The 23,394-nt window shown below is 41.8% G+C and overlaps 1 protein-coding gene across 1 annotated transcript in view; it reads left to right on the top strand.

Annotated features, from left to right (window-relative positions):
* The window catches only part of ipo11 (importin 11), a 239,237-nt gene that overhangs the window by 203,102 nt on the left and 12,741 nt on the right, over positions 1-23,394 (top strand). The window lies entirely within an intron of this gene.

Genomic DNA, 23,394 nt, shown 5'->3' with positions numbered 1-23,394 from the left:
AGGCCCTAATCTATTTATTTCACATGACTGGGAGTACATATATGCGTCTGTTGGTCACAGATACCTTAAAAAAAGGTAGGGGCGTGTATCAGAAAACCAGTCAGTATCTGGTGTGACCATTTGCCTCATGCAGCACGTGACATCCCCTTCGCATAGAGTTGATCAGGCTGTTGAATGTGGCCTGTGGAATGTTGTCCCACTCCTCTTCAATGGCTGTGCAAAGTTGCTGGATATTGGCGGGAACTGGAACACGCTGTCATACATCGATCCAGAGCATCCCAAACTGCTCAGTGGTTAACATGTCTGGTGAATATGCAGGCCATGGAGGAACTGGAACATTTTCAGCTTCCAGGAATTGTGTACAGATCCTTGTGACATGGGATTGTGCATTATCATGCTGAAACATGAGGTGAGGGCGGTGGAGGAATGGCCCGACAATGGGCCTTAGGATCTCGTCACAAAATCTCTGTGCATTCAAATTGCCATTGATAAAATGCAATTGTGTTTGTTGTCCGTAGCTTATGCCTGCCCATACCATAACCCCACCACCATGGGGAACCATGGGGCTCCATGTTCATAACGTTGACATCCGCAAACAGCTCGCCCACACACCAAACACGCTGTCTGCCATCTGCCCGGTGCAGTTGAAACCGGGATTCATCCGTGAAGAGCACACCTTTCCAGCGTGCCGGTGGCCATCAAAGGTAAGCATTTGTCCACTGAAGTCAGTTACAACGCCAATCTGCAGTCAGGTCAAGATCCTGGTGAGGACGACGAGCACGCAGATGAGCTTCCCTAAGACGGTTTCTGACAGTTTGTGCAAAAATTATTCGATTGTGCAAACCCACAGTTTCATCAGTTGTCCGGGTGGCTGGTCTCAGACAATCTCGCAGGTGAAGAAGCCGGATGTGGAGGTCCTTGGCTGGCATGGTTACACGTGGTCTGTGGTTGTGAGGCCGGTTGGGCGTACTGCCAAATTCTGTAAAACAACGTTGGAGGCGGCTTTCATACTCTCACACTCTCTACATACGCTGCTGCTACTCTTTATTATCTATCCTGATTAGGGTTGCAAATGGTCGGAAACTTTCTGGTAAATTTTCCATGGGAATTTTGCTTAAATTCATTTTTAAAAATTGCTTATAACAGTGAACCTTTCTTGTGGGATATGCACAAAAGGCAATTCTAGGTCTTGTGGCATATTTTGGTTAAACTATCCCTAATTCAATGGAATTGCAACCCTCTGAATGCGCAGTGCACTCTTCCATCACCTGTACAGCTGATTCTCAAGATCTTGCACACTAATGAGATGCTATTGAGCCCACACTGCCACACTGTCTGAGCCAAGGACTACATGCTTTCTGGTAAGTTTTGATTACTGGGTGGGGTGAATATATTTTATGACATACATGATTTTTTGTTAACTAGTAAATAGTAGCCTACAGAAAAGTATGTTTAAATCATTTCTAACTTGTTAACAATTTCTGCTAGTTAGTTTTTGCTGCCATGTGGGTTTTAGCTTGCTTGGGCCTGCTAACTGAGGAATGTTAATTCACCTGTTTCCATACATGCATTATTTTAAAACATTTATCTTACAAAAGAGTTGTTTAATCTAACTGCTTAACTATTTATCTGTACATGGAATTCTATTTGTTCTTTTAACTCATTTTTTCCTATTCTTGGAAAATGCCACGGGCACTATCTGATGTGTGGAGACATTTCACTGCAGCTAATGTAGAAGGAAAAGCTGTGTACATTTGCAAATACTGTGCCAAATCATATGTGAAGAATGCAACAAAGATGCAGAATCATCTGGCCAAGTGCATAAAGTTCCCTCAGCACTCACAACAAGCAACCTCTGACAAAAGTCCCTCTACTTCTATTCGAGGTGAAAATGATGAATCAGACACTTTATTGATAGCAACAGCTCATGGTCCTCCTGGAATCAGAATGTCTTGCTCGAGCTGTGTATGCAACTGGTTGACCTCTGATGCTCACAGGCAATGTGTATTGGAAGAGATTTCTGAATGTTCTTCACCCAGCATACACCCCTCCAACCAGACATGCTTTATCTACTCATTTGCTGGATGCAGAGTTCAACAGAGTTCAAGTGTAGGTCAAGCAAATCATAGAGAAAGCAGTCTGTATTGCAATCATCTCTGATGGGTGGTCGAATGTTTGTGGGCAAGGAATAATTAACTACATCATCTCCACCCCTCAATCAGTATTCTACAAGAGCACAGACACAAGGGACAACAGACACACCGGTCTCTACATTGCAGATAAGCTGAAGGCAGTCATCAATGACCTTTAACCACAGAAGGTATTTGCACTAGTAACAGACAATGCTGCGAACATGAAGGCTGCTTGGTCTAAAGTGGAGGAGTCCTACCTTCACATCACACCCATTGGCTGTGCTGCTCATGCATTGAATCTGCTCCTCAAGGACATCATGGCACTGAAAACAATGGAAGCACTCTACAAGAGAGCCAAATAAATGGTTAGGTATGTGAAGGGTCATCAAGTTATAGCAGCAATCTACCTCAGAAAGTAAAGTGAGAAGAATAAGAGCACCACATTGAAGCTGCACTAGTTGGGTTGGTGTTGGCATCATGTTTGAAGGAGTCTCTCCAAGAAATGGCCATATCACAGTCTGCCGATATGGACAGCGCCATCAAGAGGATCCTCCTGGATGATGTATTTTAGGAGAGTGGTAAGCAGCCGGATACTCCTGAAACCTTTATCAGTAGCCATTGCACAGATTGAGGGAGACAATGCCATCCTGTCTGATGTTCAGACTCTGCTTGCAGATGTAAGAGAAGAAATTCGTAATGCCCTGCCCTCTTATCTATTGCTCCAAGCAGAGGAAACTGCAGTTCTGAAATACATAAAAAAGCGCAAAGACTTCTGCCTGAAGCCCATACACGCCGCAGCGTACATGTTCGACCCCAACTATGCTGGCAAGAGCATCTTGTCTGGTGCAGAGATCAGCAAGGCCTATGGTGTCATCACTACCTTGTCTCGTCACCTTGGCCTGGATGAGGGCAAGGTTCTTGGCAGTCTGGTGAAGTACACTTTCAGGAAAGGGCTTTGGGATGGAGATGTAATATGGCATTCGTGCCAACATATCTCATCAGCCACCTGGTGGAAGGGACTTTGTGGATCTGAGGCTCTTTCCGCTGTTGCCTCCATCATCCTCCAAATCCCACCAACATCAGCCGACTCAAATCACAACTGGTCCTTGTTCGGGAACACACACACCAAAGCACGCAACAGGCTGACCAATACAGGGTTGATAAATTGGTTGCCATCCGGTGGACATTGAGGAGGTCCAGGGAGAGGACATGGAAGCCTGAGGGGAAGACAACCAAAGCTTTCGTTTCTAGACTATCATTTTACAGTTTTTCGGAGATGCGATGGATCATTCAATATTCCCTTTTGCTGTTCTGTGGAATCATCCCATGTGAAGAGTCAACTAATTTAATTAAAGTACAATTCGTAACTACATTTATTTATATATATTTTTCTATTGGAAGTATTTAATAATTTGCAATTATGTCTACTTATGATAAGGTAAAAGGGTTTATGTTTCTGTCTCCCCATATAATATGGTAAATATATCCAATGCAAAAAACATTTAAATGGTATTACTGTTAATTCCCATATATTCCCGTTAATTCCCACAGAAAGTTTCCACCTCTGAATATTCCCCAAAATGTGCAAACCAAATCCTGATTGCCTAGTCACTTATACCTTACCTACATGTACATATTACCTCAACTTCCCCGTACCCCTGCACATTGACTCGGTGCTTGTACTCCTTGTATATAGTCTCGTTGTTATTTTTGTTATTTGCTTTTTTGTTTTTTGTACATTTTCTTTTTAATTCTGCATTGTATGGAAAGGGCTCGTCGGTAAGCATTTCACAGTAAATTCTACACCTGTTGTATTCGGGGCGTGTGACAAATACAATTTGATTTGATTTTGACTTGCCTCAAGAAAATACGGGGGGAAACTGGAAAAAACCTTGCCGAACACCAAAACAAACAAAAAAGTTACACATTGGCGTCATAATATATGCGCAAACTCTTTTGACTTGGAAGCATACCAGTACAGTTGGCAATGGCTTTTAAACTTTACCCTGTACCAGGCTATTTTTGTCAAAAACCTAGTTGCCTCTACCAGGAGGCTGGAACTTGGCCAGCAAGACAATAACCCCAAGCACACATTAAAATCCACAAAGAAATAGCTAATTGGCCACAAAATCAACATTTTGCAAGGGCCATCTCAGTATCCGGACTTGAAACCCATTAAAAACCTGTGGTTTGAATCGATGAGGGCAGTCCATAAGTGCAGACAAGGAATATCAAGGATCTGGGAAGATTATGTATGGAGAAATGGTCTTAAGATCCCTCTTTTTCTCTGAGCAATTGTATTCGTATAAAATAACAATTTCACAAAAATCTTTTGCATACAATATAGCTCAGTTATTTCAATTATATTATAGTAATTTTTGCTCATCTTTATCAAGGGTGTCAATCTTTTTGGACCTCACTGTAGTGTAAGAACTGGGTCTTTGTGTGCTCAGTGGAAATTTGCACATTCACATTTTAAATGGACACCATTTAGCATGAAGAGGACATTTTAATAATAAATCATCATAATTATCTATTAATACCCTATAATACCCTCTTCTCTCTCGTAATTTAGATAAATTATCCATATGGCTTTGGGTCTGAGAATGGAGTGTTTGTGTCCAGTTTTAACATTAAACGTTCAGTAGGCCCTACACACAATTCAGATATAGCCTAGTATTTAATTGGCTGTAGGGGATGGACACCATCCCATAGGAAAAATATTTTTCAGACTTTTCAAGCATTTGATACTTTACGAGCAAGGAACTCAAACCACTGCACAAATCATGCATTGACATCAATCGCAGACTTGCAGGAAAGTTCACATTGCTCACGCTTATGAGGTTAAAATTGGACCCAGAGAGAATAGAAAGATATGGAATTTATTCATTCTATGCTCACCTCTTGATCTTAACCTCTCCATCTCCCTGACTTAATTTACCATATTAAACCATAGTTCCAGCCCCTTTGAAATACTGCCCAAGGGCCATATGTATGAAGCATCTCAAAGTAAGATCTAGGAATCGGTCCCCATTGTCAACATAATTGTATTCATTTTGATCTAAAAGACAAAACTGATCCTAGATCAGCACTTCTACTCTGAGACGCTTGATACATATAGCATTGTTTCATGGTGTATCTTATCTTTGGCTCCTGGCAGTACTGTGATACCTCACCTCAGCTTCCATCAGAGGTGCCCATTAAGGCGTCAGCATGCTTCAGTTCGGCTGGGCAAACCAAACAAGTGTGACAAATTTATCAAAAGCGGCAATAGTGCTATATGTCCATTTTGAGACACCGTAGCCAGTATACTGTACACTTCCTCAAAATAGTCAGAATTAATCTAAGATAACTCAAAAAATCTGTCAAAAATGTTGACATTTTTGCAGAGGAGATCTTAGTCGTGCAATTTTATATCCAGCTAATATGTTTGGTGCAGTATTTCACAATGAAAAAATGTGCATGAAAACAAGACGGCTCTCGTTGAATGACAACAGACTTTATTGAAGTATCACTATTGTTGACCAATAACCGACAAAGGGGCGTAGACTTGGGCTACCAACTTCAGCTTTCCTCCGAAAAAAATGTTGTGTGCCCGAACAGCCGGAAAAAACCTCACCAAAGTCCAAAACTAAAATAAAAAAGTAACAAAATGTTGTCATAATATATGCACAAAAACTTCCAAACTGTTTCAGCTGAGAAGCATGGGGCCTTTAGTGTGTGTGATGGTGAGAAGAGGCTCCTCCACCCCCACTCATGCTATTAGAGAAAGCACACATATATATACGAACACACAAACAGGGGCTGCTGAAGCCATCAGGAGAATGTCTAATTTGGGGCTCTTTGAAGTGGGAACATGGTGAGCCTGGGTGTCAACACCCTTTTATCTATCTCAGTATGGAGAGAACAGAGAGAGAGAAGAGGAGAGCATGGTCTCCATGTGAAGGAGAACAGTGGATGATTATGAAAAAGCGAGCCTGGATCTGACCATGACAACCTCCAGAACTACAGGCCTGTCTCCAACTACAGTACAACACCATCTGGCTACTCACAACCTACTCGACCCCTTACAGTTGGGTTTCAGAGGTAGACACAGCACAGATTGCCTTGGGTAAGGATCAGCAATGACCGTCTTATGAATGCGGACTCTGGGGCTGCCAGCGTCCTCTAATTGCTGGACCTAAGTGCAGCATTTGACATGGTCAGACATGCCAATCTGCTGGACCGCATGGAGAAGCTCTTGGGCCTGTTAGGACCTAAACCAGTCCAGGACAATGTCTCTCTCACTGATCACTCCCAGTTTGTAGCCATCGGTCCTAATAGGTCAGACACAGTGACGCTCCGCCAGGAGGTCCCTCAAGGCTCGGTCCTAGAGCCGCTACTGTTTTCTATCTTCCACAGAGAAACATCTTGAGGAAACACGGACTGGGCTTTCACTTTTATGTCGACGATACTCAGCTGTATGTCTCAAAAACACTGATACTGCCAATGCCACTGCACTCCGGATCAGTTGCCTGCAGGACATCAAAGCGTGGATGCAGCAGAGTTTCCTGCAATTAAACTGCAAAAAGACTGAGGTCTTCCTAATTGGCTCTCACACCATAATTAACATCAGCAGCTACAGCCTCAATATTTGTGGTGTCAAGGTCCTCTCCTCCATTGAGGTTCGCAAACCTGGGTGTAATAATTGGCAGTTGGCTCTTGTTTGAGGCCCACATCAAAAGTGTGACCAAAGTCTCTCTTTTTCCATCTACAGAACATTGCCTGGTTATGACCTATGCTGTCACAACCCGCTGTTGAGCAAGTCATCCACGCCTTTATCTACCAAGCTCCTGCCGCACGCACCCTTCTGGTCTTCAGGTCCAACTTCCTTCAGCAGCTCCACAGCAGGCTAAAAACTATGGGTGATAGGGCTTTCAGTTGTGTGGTGACTCAGCTGTGGTACGCACTTCCAGTCACTGTCAGGGCTTCAGAGTTTCTGGCCTCGTTTAAAGCACAGCTAAAGACTGCTGTTCACAAAAGCTTTCAAGGACCTATGTTAATTCTGTTCTCCTATCCACCGAATCTGATGACACCTGTATATAGCTTTTATTGTTGTCTGCGAACAATGTTCTGTGTTGGATTTTTTATTATTTTTTCTTAATTAGCGCCTTGGGTGTGTGTGAAGCGCTTTACAAATTAAAACTATTATTATTAACCCCCAATAATAGATATGTTTTTTTTTGCATTGGATCCACTGCATCCGCCTATGAAAGACTTCTGACCATGAGACTTCCTGGAAAATGTCTTCTATCTCTCGGAAAGACACTTCAGAACAAACTTTCTTCAGATTTTTTTTTGGGGGGGAGGCTATCTGTTGTTCCATGTAGTGAATCTTTTATTCAATGCGTTTGTATGGGTTAATAGCAGTGAAGCCAAATACAAATTTTCATCAAATAATTTTGTATATGTTTGTTTCATATATAAAAATTCTAAATCAAATAGCAAAATGACCCTTGGTATGACCTTCTTAAAACAATTCCATATAGCTTGGATTACCCCCCTCCCCCGGCTTAGACAGGGCTTAGACGCTTATAGGTTAAGATGAGAGGAAGGGTTAGAGATGTAAAGCCTGGTCTTCATATGAAGTTCTGGAGGAGGGAGGGTACGAGACAGGTGTCTGGGAGCCAGAGAAGGATACAGAGAAAATAAAGGAAGATAAGAGGTCAAACTGTTAGGCGTGGTCTTTGTGTGGAGGTCGGGAGGAGAGCCTCGTAGTATCAGTCCCGGTTAAGGAATTGAAGGCAGTGTCTTTATAGGACGGAGCGAAAAGAGCGTGAGAGGTGGAGTAGAAGAGATGTGTTAGGGATCAGAAAGAGGAAGCGCCGGAGAAGACGTGTAGGATGTAAAGCCCTATCTTTATGTTTCGGAGGGCAAGGAGCAGGACGGTGAACGAGGGAGATGAAGGGAAAGGGGATATCTAGAGGAAGACAGGAAAGGAGTGCAGAATGGAAGACATGATTTGTACAGGAAGAAGGTAGAGGGGGTGGGAGAGCAAGCGGGTGAGGAAGAAGTGTTAGGGGAAGAAAAAAAGGAAGAGAAAGCACTCCGAGGTAAATTGCCGTATAGTGGATGTGCTGGTATTGTAATTGAATGGAAGACATGATTTGTATAGGAAGAAGGTAGAGGGAGTGGGAGAAAGACGAAGAGAGGTGTTACGGGGGGGAAAAGATAAAGCACTCAGAGGTAAATTGCTGACATTTAGCCATATAGTGGATGTGCTGGTATTGGGATTGAATGGAAGACATGATTTGTACAGGAATAAGGTAGAGGGGGTGGGAGAGAGACGAAGATGGCAAGGAAGAGAAGTGTTACGGGATTGTGAAGAAACTAAAAGAAGGCACTAAGGTGCAGGTTGTGTTCCTTATGTAAGGAGGGAAGAAACAAAGAGGGAGAAAAGTGAGACGACTGATTTTAGTTTCAGAGAAAATACTGATGAAGAAAGGGTTTCTTGTTCTGGCACCCTAACAGCTCCACGTATAGAGGATATCGTCCTCTCGTTCCCCTCCCTCTTTCTCATTTTCTCTCTCTAAGGCTGTACAGTGAAGGGGATAGGATAGGCTTTGCCAGGGATTTACACTATAATACAGCCTTTGGCCGCTGAATTACTGAAGCCATACGGGTCCGAAACAATACTGCTTATTCTCTATGATAAAGATGTCTGGCAGCATAGCCGGTATCGTCAGGCAAAGACCCACTCAGTAATCCACTGAGCCACAGAACAGCCATTCTGCATCGATTGTTAAATTTGTGCAAGGTGTGGCTTCATTACAATCTAATTACATCTAAATTGCAGACCTTTAGCCTCATAGTGGATGTGCTTGTATTGGAATTAAGATGTCTGTATTTGTTAACTTTCAGATTTGTATTCTGTAGGTCTATAAAGATGCACTGCTGTAATTATTGTAGATGCAGTGTATTGTGTGCCTGCATGCGTATCTGTGGCTATGCACGTCAAATATGATATGCAGAGGGAATAGGGGAGTGATAAAGAATATTACCCAGTGCATCTCAGTCCCAAATGGCTCCCTATAAAGTGTACTACCTTTAACCTGATTTACCATTGTAGTGCTTTCTGATATTTAGAGCACATACAGAATGTTCAGCTTCTATCTGGATGTTTTTAGGAAGACTTAATTCCCAGCTCTAGAGTTCCCTGAAAGTTCATAGGATTTTAAGTCTTAGTTGACATTAACTCCCTGCAAATATTATGGTGGTGTGTGACGGGGGGACGGCTACAGCTCTAGTCAAAATCGGCTGTTTTAGTCAAAAAATATTTTCTATATCTCTCACGCTAACCAGTTTAATCATGAATTTACGCTTTAAAAACTGTGCTCTTGTCTTGGTCATGCACTGTAGTGTGTGTGTGTGTGTGTGTGTGTGTGTGTGTGTGTGTGTGTGTGTGTGTGTGTGTGTGTGTGTGTGTGTGTGTGTGTGTGTGTGTGTGTGTGTGTGTGTGTGTGTGTGTGTGTGTGTGTGTGTGTGTGTGTGTGTGTGTGTGTTCATATATGTGTGTGCAGGCTCCAGTGATGGTTTTCAGTGAGAATGCTCTGACATTTTCCCACAGTAATGGTGGGCTTTCAGCCCCTGTGTGTGTTCGTGTTTGCTCGCTCCGACAGCTTAGGCTCCCCTTCGCCGTCACGCCGTTTAGCAGGCCCTCAAGTGAAACCCTCAGAACCACTGGCGCACACAGTGGGGCTGCGTCGGAAATAGGGATGGGAATTTGACATGTTTTGACTGTTCGAGTACTCACATGATTTGTTTCCCCCGAGTACCCCGATTTAAAAAAAAATATATATACATTTATCAATATGCCAACAGTGCGCCACAATGCATAATTTATCATAACCATTACAGATAACAAATCCTAATAGCTAAATGGCAATTTAAGATCCATTTATTGAAACCATAATATTAACTGGCTATGTTACATTGTGGAACACAGTCTTCAAGAAGGTAAGAACCTCAACAGTGGCGCTTGCTTGTAAAGAAGCCTTATGTTAGGAATCAAAATGACTACATAAAGGTAGGTTAAGTAATTCAATAAAAATCCAATTATCCCATATACAGTACCAGTCAAAAGTTTGGACACACCTACTCATTCAAGGGTTTTTCTTTATTTTTTAACTATTTTCTACATTGTCATCAAGGCAAAGGGTGGCTACTTTGAAGAATCTCAAATATAAAATATATTTTGATTTGTTTGACACTTTTTTGGTTACTACATGATTCCATATGTGTTATTGCATCGTTTTGATGTCTTCACTGTTATTCACTGAAAAACCCTTGAATGAGTAGGTGCGGCCAAACTTTTGGATGCAAAGCTGGAGAGGTCGGCATTCGTTTCCCCCAAAGAGCCTCATGCAGACTCGAACATCGCTATAGGTCATTTGGAAGCTTGGACCAAATTCCTTTTTCTTTTTTTTTTAATCATAAATCTTATTTGTTGTATTAGAAGATGAGATGTTAGGCTTATTACTCATCAGTTCATGATCCCACTTAATCCATTTTGTATTGTCCTTTTTTTTTTTGAAGAACAGGAAGACTTATTATGGAAGCACGTTTGACGTGTGTTTTATCGTGTGATCATTTTTCTCTCTTTCAAAGGCCACTGATAATAATCTGTCATCGTTTAAAAATGACAAACTGCTTTATTGCTCTTATCTTTGCCTTTTCAGGCTATTACTGCAACTGTCACTATAATCTAGTTGCATTAAAGAATAACCCTCTGATGTATTCTGAAAGCTGAGAAATTCTAGTGTGGCGCTTGCAGCGTATTGAGCCATCAGCCTGAGTATCTGTCACTGTAGTCTCGGAGCTCTCCTCTCCACCAGTACTGTATTTAAGACGGGGACAATCTGATAACCGAATGGCATTTTGACAGACGAGTTTCAATTTGCACCTTTTTGAATAGAAGCAAGGTGAAGATAAATGGGGATGTATTCTCCTTTCTGGGTTAACTTGGGGCTACAGGCCAGAGCTGGAGCAGAAAATTCATGCAAGCTGATGTGTTATTTGGCCGTTGAGAGATGGACTGTATTTATTGTGACAGGTTGACTTCGGTTGTTACTAGATGGAATACAGCTGCGGGCGAGATTTACCATTGAAATACCACGAGTTTGCACTTTGGACGTTTGGATGTTTTTAAGTCAGAAAGCGACTTGGTGCTTTCCATTGCTATGGCGATAACTACCTATTGTCTGTAGCTGTGTTCCATCTAGTCACAAACCTTGACTTAATTTACAAAATGATTAGCCTAGTTCTCAACCTCTTAACACACAACGGGTGCGCCAGATTGTATAGTTCTCAACTCACATGCGTGCTACTCATGCACTCACACATACACACAAAGCAAGTAATGGCAATGTTTTGAAGAATGGAATCAATAGCCAATCATTGTGTCTGTCACTGTATGTAGAAGCATTGTGATAACAATTGCATTGCTCTAGGCCATTTCTACCTTGTTAATTTTCCCGTCTGATAGTACAAAATGCTCATTGCGATTTCATTCCCACCAAACCCATTGAGATTTTGTGATCCATGCAGAGAACAATTCAGCTACTTTTCTAAGGTCATAGCTACAGTACTTACACATTTTGGAAGTCAATAGTGCAACAAAAAGAAACCTTGAGCTCTGTCATGCATGGATGTCGGTCAACTTTTAAGTTTGTGCTCTGTTTAAAATATATTTTTTTAAAGTTGGCCTCATCTGTCACTGTATCACCATTATCCTAACCTCATCCTGCTCTTCCTTGTGCTTGTCACACTAACGGAGAGGCTTCGTATTCAGTGCAGGGCTTCTCTCGGCATCTGCCTAATTGCTTCAGGTCGTGTAGCCCATTAGAGAACTGAATGCTGGGTAATTGTCACACTTGGGGTCAGACCTATTTCCTGCTTGATAATGGTAATGATGTCATGTTTTTTCTTTGTTTTGTTTATGTACAGCTTCTCTCCATCTCCCAGAAACTATAGGGGAAACAACAAACTAAGCAAATGTCAAAATCAATGTAAGGCCAGTTGGAAATACTTGAACATTTGCTGTTGAAATACACCTGAGTACAGCTTGTACCATACTTCTCCTGCTCTAGTAAAAGTCGTAATGCAGAAGTTTTCAAGACCTGAAAGTCTCCTATTAGCAATAGTGATTTAGTATTCAAAAACTCCCTTCCCTAATTCAGAGGGGGTTGGTTCTTTTACAATGTGGGTCTGCATTTTGTTTGCATTCCTTCTTATTTACGTCAGAGGAATAGTCCTAGACTCTGACGTATGTAAACATTAATCATTAGTGTTCATATTCCGTGTTACTTTCTCTCTTATCTGGTCCCAAACAGCCTAATTAGAACAGCGGAAGCATCTTAACGAAGGTGAAGGGAGTAGCGTTGTGCCTGTCTTAACGAGCCAGAAGGTAATAAATTATAATGCAGCCTCTCCGGCGGACGCCAGCATATTCATTTAGCCCATTTACTGTAGTATGTAATGTGCCCGTTGTGTATGTGATTTATATGCCGTCTCTGTATTTAATACTCCTACTGTGCGGATCGGTGAGTAGCCAGACATAACGTCTTAAATGTCTAGAGTCTGATGGATTCATTGGATCCCTGGTTCATTTCTCAGAGTAAATTGTCTGGTTTCAAGTAATGACCCAACGCTGATGGCTCTTGTAATCGATCCAAAATTAATTGAATTTGTTTGACTACTTCTATGTAGTCTACTAACACAGCACGTAGGCCATTTCAGCTCAAAATGTCATCTTGTCCTGGGCCCACTTACAGAATGCAGCATCCTAAATGATGATTTCACCTCCTGTCCTGATTATGCACATGAACTTGCTGGGTCACATTCAGGGCTCGTCAATCCAGTTACATAATGGTTATTTGACAGATTTGTCATTGATCCGGAACAGATAATTGATCAATTAAAGCACTACCGTTGATTTGGTCCTGAGTAAGCATAGTTCAAGATCACCAGTGTAGCTTCCCGCTGCCAATGTCGAGGTGGTCTGATAAGAGATTCCTGGAGCTTAGTGTTCCCTGGACACTTTCCTCGGGATGTTCCCTATCATTACAGTTCTGCAAACTGGATGTAAAGTATCCCATTAATATAATTTAGAGCAGGGGTGTCAAACTCATTCCATGGAGGGCCTAGTGGCTGCTGGCTTAGTTTTTTTTATTTTCAATTAAGACCTAGACAACCAGGTGATGGGAGTTCCTTACTAATTAGTGACCTGAATTCATCAATCAAGTACAAGGTTGGAGTGAAAACCCGCAGACACTTGGCCTTCCGGGGAATGAGTTTGACACGTGATTTAGAGCCTATTCTAAGAGCAGCAAGGAGACCGGAGACGGAAAGGGGTGAATTAACAGAACAGATGCTGTGTAAGCATGCAGACAGTCACACCAAAGTGAGCTGCGCCATCGGCCTGAAGTGGCTGAGTTTTTAAGACTTTGTTTGAAGTGATCAGCAGCAGCTGAGAAGTCCTCTAGTTAAACTTGGAGAAATTATACATTGCGGCAGAAGTTCCATCAGCACAGAGGGTGGCTGAATCCTGAAGAGACATTTCTGGGACATTCTCATTGTTCAAAGAGTGCGTCCTAGTACTCAAAAGGATTTCTCACGACTCCTGAAAAGATATCCAAACTTTTTGAAAGCGCTATCGACTAGTGACAATTTTTTTTTTTTTTAATCTAAGTTAGCAGCTGCCTCAGCGACAGTGAAGTCTGAGGGTATAAATTAACGGAAAAAGGTGAACTGAACCTTCTCAAAGAAGTTTGAAAAGATTGCTGTGCTGAAGTTTTCACTTCTACACCACCAGCTACAGATGTAGCTCAGCCTTGACACGTTGTGGAAGAGTTGGATAGCAATCATACCATAGTTAGAAGCTCTAACTGACTCCACGGTGACTGAGCATTCTGGAGAAGTTTGCGACTGTCGTAATGAAGCAAGACAAAACTACCCAGCATCCATATGAACCGTTGAGGCTTTTTATGAACGGGTTGTCGACGCAGATCTGTGCACATGAACTGTGACAACAGCATCTTAATTTGCTTCGTGCATTCCAACAGGGTGTAGAGGAGTCTGGGAGATCTCTGTGGAGCAGGAAGACCTGCTGTCTCAGTCCCCTCCAGAGTTTCGTGAATAAAACACAATACATCAGGTGCCGCAATCTGTCTCACCCACTTAATGCAATGTCATGTACATATCAATCGAGTGCCAGCCGGGAGAGATATCAACACCACTTTTTTTCTATTTTATGCTGGAAATATAGCCATGAGATACCGCTGTTTCACCCTTCGACAGAATTGATCGATCTTTATGTAAGTTCCCTGCTTTCACACAAGTGAAGTGCTGTTTATAAATAGTACATTGTGTGTTTGGGAGAATAAAGATGATCATGTGTAGGCATTAAAGTCCGCCGTTGACTTGAGGGATTGCCATCTCTCTCTGAGGGGGGGGGGGGGGGGGGGGGGGGTGCACAAAAAGCTATGCTAAGAGAATCCATCCTTCCGCCACTGAAGTGAGAATGAGAAAGAGCATTTCACGCTTTTAGGCCTTGCCGAATCGATATCCTAGCATTGACGGCCTGCCCCTCCCATAAGGCCACAGCACTTCCTCATGAACATGCAAAGGAAGTATAGGGACTGAGAGATTCCCGAGAGATCCGTAACGGTCCAACATTTTCAGACCCTGTGTAAGATTAACAGATAGCTGGGAAAGTAATGTATTATTGACTAGACAGAAGGGGGACCGCCAGACCAGCAAAAGGCACTGACCCGACTGAATAAAAGTAGCGCAATCATTTTTCAATGTGTAACCATTGGTATTTCGTGTTATTTGTTTGTGTGTTGAGCCAGTGACCTCCACACAAGGGAAAACATTAATATGGAAGTTTGTGGTAATATGGAAGTAAAATATGAGGGCTGTATTTCTGTGACACAAAGGCATCCATTTTTAAACTGCAGCAGATTATATTTATATTTTCCCACTTGTTTTTTGGAAAAGAGCTTTCAGGCTTTGAAATTCTCGGGTTTGAAATGTAACCCTAAAGTGCTTGTTGGTGCAAAGACATTAAAGACACAGAACAACAATGCAATAAAAGTGTTTGTCAGTGTCTATTGTCTCAAATCAAGTTTAACTCTCATTCCTTCCTGCATGAGATACTTTACAGAGAGTGACAGATGGGTGAAGCTAATGGCCTAGGAGGCGCGATCAAATAAATGACGGTATCTTTCAGAGATAGAAAGAGGGTGAGAGAAACTTAGAAGGGACTGCAATGGGGTTGGAGGAAATGAGTGGTGTGAATCTCTCTCTCGCTCTTTCCATTATCAATTATTTAAACATGTGACATAACACATCCATGATCTATATGACACTCCTGCCAAGTTGGATTTGCATCACTCTGACTGGCAGCCAGGGGTGTGAATTTACTGTTTAATAGATGAGTGCAGAGAGCTCTGTGGGTTTCATGTTGGTTTAACGCTTCATTTTAAGCTTTGCATACAAGCCATTAGTTCAGTGGTCACCAACCTTTTCTGAGTCGAGATCAATTTCGCAGTCAAAAAGCACCGCTCAAATTGACATTAACCTAATAAAAACTGTTCTGTAGGAATGATGTTTGGGCAGTAGCATTTGCTTATTTTACTGAACTGATGGTAACTGCATCTGATGGTCATTGTGCTTTCAAGATGGTGCTTTCAACTGGGAACTCAGGGGGGGGGGGGGAACGAGGTCAAATCATGACTTCTGTGATCTTCAGGTTGGAAAGTCAGAGCTCTAGAAAGTTTAGATAACAGTTTTTTCCCAGTCGGATCTCATTATTTTTTAAAGTCCCCAGTTGTCTTGGAAATGGCATTAGTCTCAGCGGAGGGATGATAGTTGATAAAAAACATAATTTGTTTATATAGCATATCAACTATTTATTAGAGGCTGTACATTATTTATAATAAGGGTTACTTGGAGTAAATGGGACCTCTCTAAAATGAAAATGGATGGCCCTCAATTCAGCAAAATATACACTACCGTTCAAAAGTTTGGGGTCACTTAAAAAACACCAGTCTCAACGTCAACAGTGAAGAGGCGACTCTGTACACTGTCTGTGTTCTTTTGCCCATCATAATCGTTTCTTTTTATTGGCCAGTCTGAGATATGGCTTTTTCTTTGCAACTCTGCCTAGAAGGCCAGCATCCCAGTGTCGCCTCTTCACTGTTGACGTTGAGACTGGTGTTTTGTGGGTACTATTTAATGAAGCTTCCAGTTGAGGACTTGTGAGGTGTCAGTTTCTCAAACTAGACACTCTAATGTACTTGTCCTCTTGCTCAGTTGTGCATCGGGGCCTCCCACTCCTCTTTCTATTCTGGTTAGAGCCAGTTTGCGCTGTTCTGTGAAGGGAGTAGTACACAGCGTTGTACGAGATCTTCAGTTTCTTGGCAATTTCTCCAATGGAATAGCCTTCCTTTCTCAGAACAAGAATAGACTGGCGAGTTTCAGAAGAAAGTTATTTGTTCCTGGCCATTTTGAGCCTGTAACCGAACCCACAAATGCTGATGCTTCAGATACTCAACTAGTCTAAAGAAGGACAGTTTTATTGCTTCTTTAATTAGCACAACAGTTTTCAGCTATACTAACCTAATTGCAAAGGGTTTTCTAATGATCAACTAACCTTTTAAAATGCTAAACTTGGATTAGCTAACACAAAGTGCCATTGGAACACAGGAGTGATGTTTGCTGATAATGGGCCTCTGTACGCCTATGTAGATATTCCATTTAAAAAAATGTTGTTTCCAGCTACAATAGTGAGTTACAACATTAACAATGTCTACACTGTATTTCTGATCAATTTGATGTTATTTTTATGGACAGAAAATGTGATTTTCTTTCAAAAACAAGGACATTTGTAAGTGACCCCAAACTTTTGAACGGTAGTGTACTTTCACTAAACCCGACCCTCCCCTGTACCCAAAATAAAACAAAGAGGATAGCAAAAGACATTCCTACCATTTATCCTCACTCCTGGGACAGACCAGAGCAGTTTTAGAAACTGTTCTCTATCGTGTAAGCATTGCATGGCAACGTGGCAATTGTGATGCCAGAAGGTTGTTGGTTCGTAGACCACCACAGACAAGGGTAGGGGTGAAAAGATGTCCTTTAAAACAAATGATTGCAGGAATCTATCATCATATTTGAGGATCCAAGGAAAAAGTAGCATTTCATACAATTCTACGTAATTTTACATAACTGGAGACCGTAGCAGATTATTTTTGTATACCACACAAATTACCGAAATTAAGAATGGACGGAGAGAGAGGCCTATGCGTTCATCTTATCATAATTCTCCAATGCCATATCAGTGTGTCTATGTGATTTGTCTGATTTGCAAATAATTAAATATGTGACTTCATTATGAATCTAAGCATGGTACTTTCAAAAGTTAGGCCTACCTTTCCACCCCAGACAGAGTAGGCCTGACGCAGAAACATTTCAGCTTTAACTGCTGGCTACTCTTCCATGGCTTAACCCAAGGAGAAAGGTGGTAACAACTATTTCCTTACAAGCTCTCTGAGTTTACAGAAAGTTGTAGGTTGTAGCTCAACGTCTGAATGTCGTAGAGACTAACCAAATATATCCCCATAATGCATCAGAGTCACATCTTTCCTTGGTATTTTACAGCTTGTTTCTAGCAGAAAGCGTCACGGACTAAAGCACCGTTTATAGATCGCTTTATTTAATCAGGTCTGTTTTATTTTCTTAAGTCTTTAGCTAACAAGGTGTCGGCCAATGCTTTTTGCCATTTTTTATAACAAAATGTATGGCATACCCTCCCATACCCCCTCAATTCGAGTCCTGATTTTAACTTAACACACAAAGTCCTTCACTAACACAGGTATTTAATGAGTTGGTAGAGGAATTGGCCCAGAAAATCTATGGATAGCAGTCTATAAATTCTTCCTATTTCTTAAATAGGAAGAAATAGGCTCCAACACAAAGCCCTCTTGTTGTTAGAAAAGTCTAATTAAAATAAAGACTGTTAAAATGAGTAATGCCTACTCGAATTAGCCTGAATTGGCCTACTTTCAGAACCAGGCGCTGTCCGTCTCTGATTGATTGTGCTCCGGCTGCCTCTTCAAGTTTCAGCACCACAAAGCTGTCATGAAAAAGACTCGGGAAGGACGTTTTTTTTTCTTCGAAATGTAGCTTTGCCCTGTGCTTCTCCGAGCATGCACTTCGTATAGCCTAGGCCTATACACTATGGATAATTGATTCCCACACTTAAAGCCTATAGACGCACTTGATATTGCGTGCCCAGAGGAGAATCAGAGATGAGGGGCAGCATCAGACACACATCAAGATATAATAAGCAATTCATTCTAAAACAATGAAAAATATTAAAATGTTATAAATTACAAATGAAATGATTAATAAAAAATACTAAACCTTCCCCCTGACTGAAATTTTAAAAGCATGAGCCTCCCCCGTTCACCTCCATTTCCCCATTACGTACATTTCTAACCGTCTGAGGACCTGTAGTCATCTATAAATCATGAACAACAGGCCTTGTGCATGTAATTACTTAATTTAACTTCAGAATTGTTTCATAAAGATTCATAGTTGTATGGTGTTCTAATGCCAAAACTTAAATCATCATCAGCCATCCAGTTGCATTTAACATCTTGCCCAGTGTCCACAACTCACGTCCATACAGTAGAATGCTCTCCACTACAGAGACGAACAGGCGTTCGCCAGACAACGTTCAGATGTTGTCTGGCAGGGTCGACGATTTCCAGATCACCTTCAGGCTCAAAAAATCGAAACCATGAAAACAGTCCCAAGAGGATAAGAAGGTAGAAAGAAAAAGGGCCAGGAAATTGGTGGCTCTGATACTCTAATCTGTACCATGTTTTAGGGCAAAGTCAATATCAATTACTTCAGCTGTTTGGAGTCTGGTCTGGTGCTCGTAAGTGTTGTCTCACTACTTCCCCAGTCCAGGACAGACCTCGAAACTGGAGGAGCTACTGGAGGAGCTATTGATTTATTTTAATGCAAACGAGAGGCAGCGAGACAGTGAACGTTTGGTCACAAATTATATTTTTTTAAGGGATTTGCGTATTCTCTCTGGTACATTACTACAGAGGTAGTGAGGGATAGTTCATCTCTCAAACATTCAAAAATGAAATAAATAAACTGGGCTTTGAACCCAGTTGCTTTGAGTCTCTTCCCACTGTCATGACTTTGCCCTGTTGCGTGAGGGTCATAAAACTCCCTTTCTCTCTCTTCCCACCACTGGTTTATGACCCCCATCCCCCACCCCATAAATACCGAAGGTCTCTCCACTCTATAGAATTGACTTTTGAAAATCCTCTGTTACCACAGAGAGAGACTTTGCAATACAGTAACATCAAAAGGTTGGGGAATGGAACAATATTTCTGTAATCCAACCACTTGAAAGTGTCCGTTGGTACTTAAAGAATATGATGTCAGATCAGTTGTCTGGGACATTATATCTGATAGGACGACATAAATTGTATCTTGGAAAGTCTACACATTCAGATTCAAATGGAATTGTGAAATTTATATGTTTAGATATGAAACTATTTGTGAAAAGATTAAATGTAATTTTAGCCTTCTAAATGAGAGAATTGTTTTCATAAGTCATTTTATGCACACTCAGTGGCCACGCCCAAGTGAACAGACATTGGTTGGAGAGGGATGAAACATGCCCTTCTCTTCCCCAGTATAAAGCCCCCGTGACCCAATTCACGTCAGACTAAGCAAACCCCAACGTGAGCTGTGGTTGCGAATGGTTGAATATCCACCCTACATAACGAAATTTACATGAGACCAGATCACGTGGAGGTGACGATCACCACGCTGGAATGATGAATTTCTACTAGACCAGACAGAATACAGTGCGAGCTGATTATGGCAAAATGGTATGAACTTTGAACTCTTATTCACTAAAGAAGTGATACATCCTAGAAGTTGAGTTATCAGCTGCAAACGTACGTGGCCTAGGAAAGGAAAGGACAGACCAATCTCCTAATAACAATGACAGGGTACAACGTATCCGCCCTACAACACTACGACCAGAAATATTCTTCAAAGGACAAGGGCGATATCTGCTGGGCAAACCAGTCTTTCATCTTCGACCCATCTATCGAAGTGCAGCTCAGTGTAAATATATATCTTGCATTTTCATTTTCTGAATGGGCGGTTATTAGAATGCATAAGATTCTGTATTTACAGTAGCATAGCTTCTCAAGGTCCAATTTAGACCCAATTCCTTTTGTCCATCAGTCTTCCCACTCTTTCATTCAAAACCAACCCCCTTTCTTTGTGTAACAAGCTGTCATATCTGTTTCGTCCGCTAGGGACTTTTTCTTTTATGACATTATTCGTAATCGATGTATGATCCATCCTGTGTATATGTAATTCTGTGTGATTATTTAGGTATTTAGTAAATAAATAATTAAGCCAATTTTTGTATTGCTGATTCAACTTGTTAGCCAGGGTTTGTGAAGATAACCAAGACTGTTACGATGTTCAGATGAGACTGTATAAGGTGACGATTAATTATAGACTTCTATTGATATAAAAGATCTTCGGATCTTTAAGAGTTTATTCGGAAGACAGCAGCTCTATAAACACTCTTCCGTGGTACCCCAGGTTATTAACGAGTTAATTGTTGCATGGTTTAATTCAATCACGTAATCAATCAAACGTTAGGTAATCGATTTGATAAAATAGCCTGTCATAATTTAATCAGTCAGACACACGACACCACCGTACCATGGGCATTGGACTGTGCTGCCTGCCTGGGATTTGTCACAGTCTGTGCTGTGGTCAACTGTTTGCGTGTGTTTGGGATTTTTAAGTAGTTTATTTTAGCTGCTTTAATGGCGTTGTTTGATTTATGGAGGCTGGTGGGGAATGCAGTGGGGATTTAATTGGGGCTCCAGATAAAATGGCTGAGGGAAATGGTGCAGCATGTTACATCACCAGGAGACCAGAGGAACAGGACTATTTGGGGCTTCTCACATCCAGTCAGACACAATAACCTTTTGTCGTTTTTTTTTATGACTGACTTGCTCGTACTGAAGATTCCTCTTAACTCTTTAATAGGGCGATAGAACTAGTTTAGCTTTCCTAATACATTGACATTGTTGTTGAATGTTTGTTTTTCCTCGTAACCTGCTAAAGCTAAATAGATTAGTAGGTTATGAAATGGGTTTGTAGACGTGTCCTTCACATCATCTCTTGCTGATCCAACTATTCACACGTACTGGAATATGTTTGCATGGACACAGGCCCCCGGAGGCAGAAGAAACGCTAGATAGTCAGAGACAATCATGTGGTACTGAATCACCAGCTACTCTGTGAAGCAGGGATCATCAACTAGATTAATTTGAGTGAATTATCGGGGGGGGGGGGGGCGGAACATAATTACAAATAATTTGTGGACTTCAAATTGACCGCAAGAAGCCCAAACAGATAAAATATTTGACTAAAACGTAATCATTTAATTTGTATATGATCACGTGTCTTTTTATTATGCGTGGGGAATACTTGGGAACAGATTTCCAAAATTTAAATAATTGGGAGCTGATTTCCTGGTGTTTTTAGACGTATGTCCCCCCAAAAAATGATACATTTGGGGGGGGGGGGGGGGGGGGGATAAAACACCAGCCGCCAGTTGTGGAACCCTGCTGTAGAGCGATATGAAGAAAGTGGCCGGAGCTGAAGTAGTGTTATCTGGATTTATTTTATAAATCATAGAGTTGGTGGAGGGGAAGCAAATATTGAACCACCCAGACAGGTGTCCGATGAGGAACCACTTATCCGATGACATGGATCGGACTGTTCTGTTTCCTGGCACTTATGGGCATTGATACATCAATCAATTGGTGGATTTGTGTACATACGTGTGTTCGTGTGTGTGTGCTAGCTTGTCAGTTCCATTTCTTTTCTATGCATTGATACATGGATTGATTGGTGTGTGCCGGCCAGAGGCCTCAAGGCTGAGTGTGATAATTGAGTGGCATGATTGGTCTCTTGGTCAGATGGTTCTTTATGGCTTGTTCAGAGTCATTCACTCCACAGTCTGGTGATTGGAAATGGAAGGACACAATGCTCATCTCCTGCTTTTTACATATATTTTTTTTTTTTACTCACTGAAGTTTGTACTACTGTGGAAATTTAATTGGAACCGTGGTGTTCCATTGTTGGACCTTGTAGCTAGAGGCTGTCTAGAGGCTGACTCAGTCTCATTTCCACTCTACTGGCTGTACACTAAAAAAGGGACTGGCCATTTGCTAGCAACAGACAGACCCAATGCAGACAATCACAGTAGTGAATTGACTGAAGATGTGTGTCACCAGTAATAAAAGAAAAAGGGCCCCCGAAGACCAATGGTGCGGATGACATCATTCTGTTATTGATTCCGCCTGTGAGTTATCCTCGTCTGAGAGAGACAAATGCATGCACGCCCGCACACACACACACACACACACACACACAATTCCTCACACACATGTTCAGCTGTGTATCCTCAGTCCATGCCATCAATCAGCCCTATGATTGCTTGCCACATCAGCTATTTACTGTGGTCGTTTATAAAGCCTCTCTTTCATCTCTGGAGAACACAATAAAACTGATTTTTCCTCTACTCTCATCCCCCTTGATGGCTTGTCTCACTCCTGTCTTCAATCAGCAGCTCCTGGGCATCTCACAGGACACACACACACCCACACACATACAGAGTAATTCACAGAGGCAGGTCCCTTTGGGCTTATCGATCTCTTAGAGCCGCTGTTATACCCCCCCCCCCCCCCCCCCCCCCCCCATGCCTCCCAAGAGCTCCAGCCAACACTGCTACTGGCTCAAAAGAACAGAGGAGGCTGATCTTTTGATTAGTATCTGTGTTTGTGGCTTCACATTCACTAGATATTAAGCACAGGCACACCATAGTCCTTCAGTTAAATAGTTACATAGTACAATATTTGATAGCTATTTGAAGTTGATCTGAGGTAGCCTATGTGCAATTTTCCCAATGCATTTTTACATTTGAGTAATTTGGCAGGCACTCTTATCCAGAGCGACTTACAGAAGCAATTAGGGTTAAGTGTCTTGAGGGCACATCAACAGATTTCTCACCTAGTTGGCTCGGGGATTCGAAACAGCGACCTTTCTGTTCGCTGGCCCAACGCTCTTAACCGCTAGGCTACCTGCTGCC

The sequence above is a fragment of the Salvelinus namaycush genome, chromosome 1 (genome assembly GCF_016432855.1).
Source record: "Salvelinus namaycush isolate Seneca chromosome 1, SaNama_1.0, whole genome shotgun sequence".
Lineage (NCBI taxonomy): Eukaryota > Metazoa > Chordata > Actinopteri > Salmoniformes > Salmonidae > Salvelinus > Salvelinus namaycush.
This window is presented reverse-complemented; position numbering and strand designations above follow the sequence as displayed.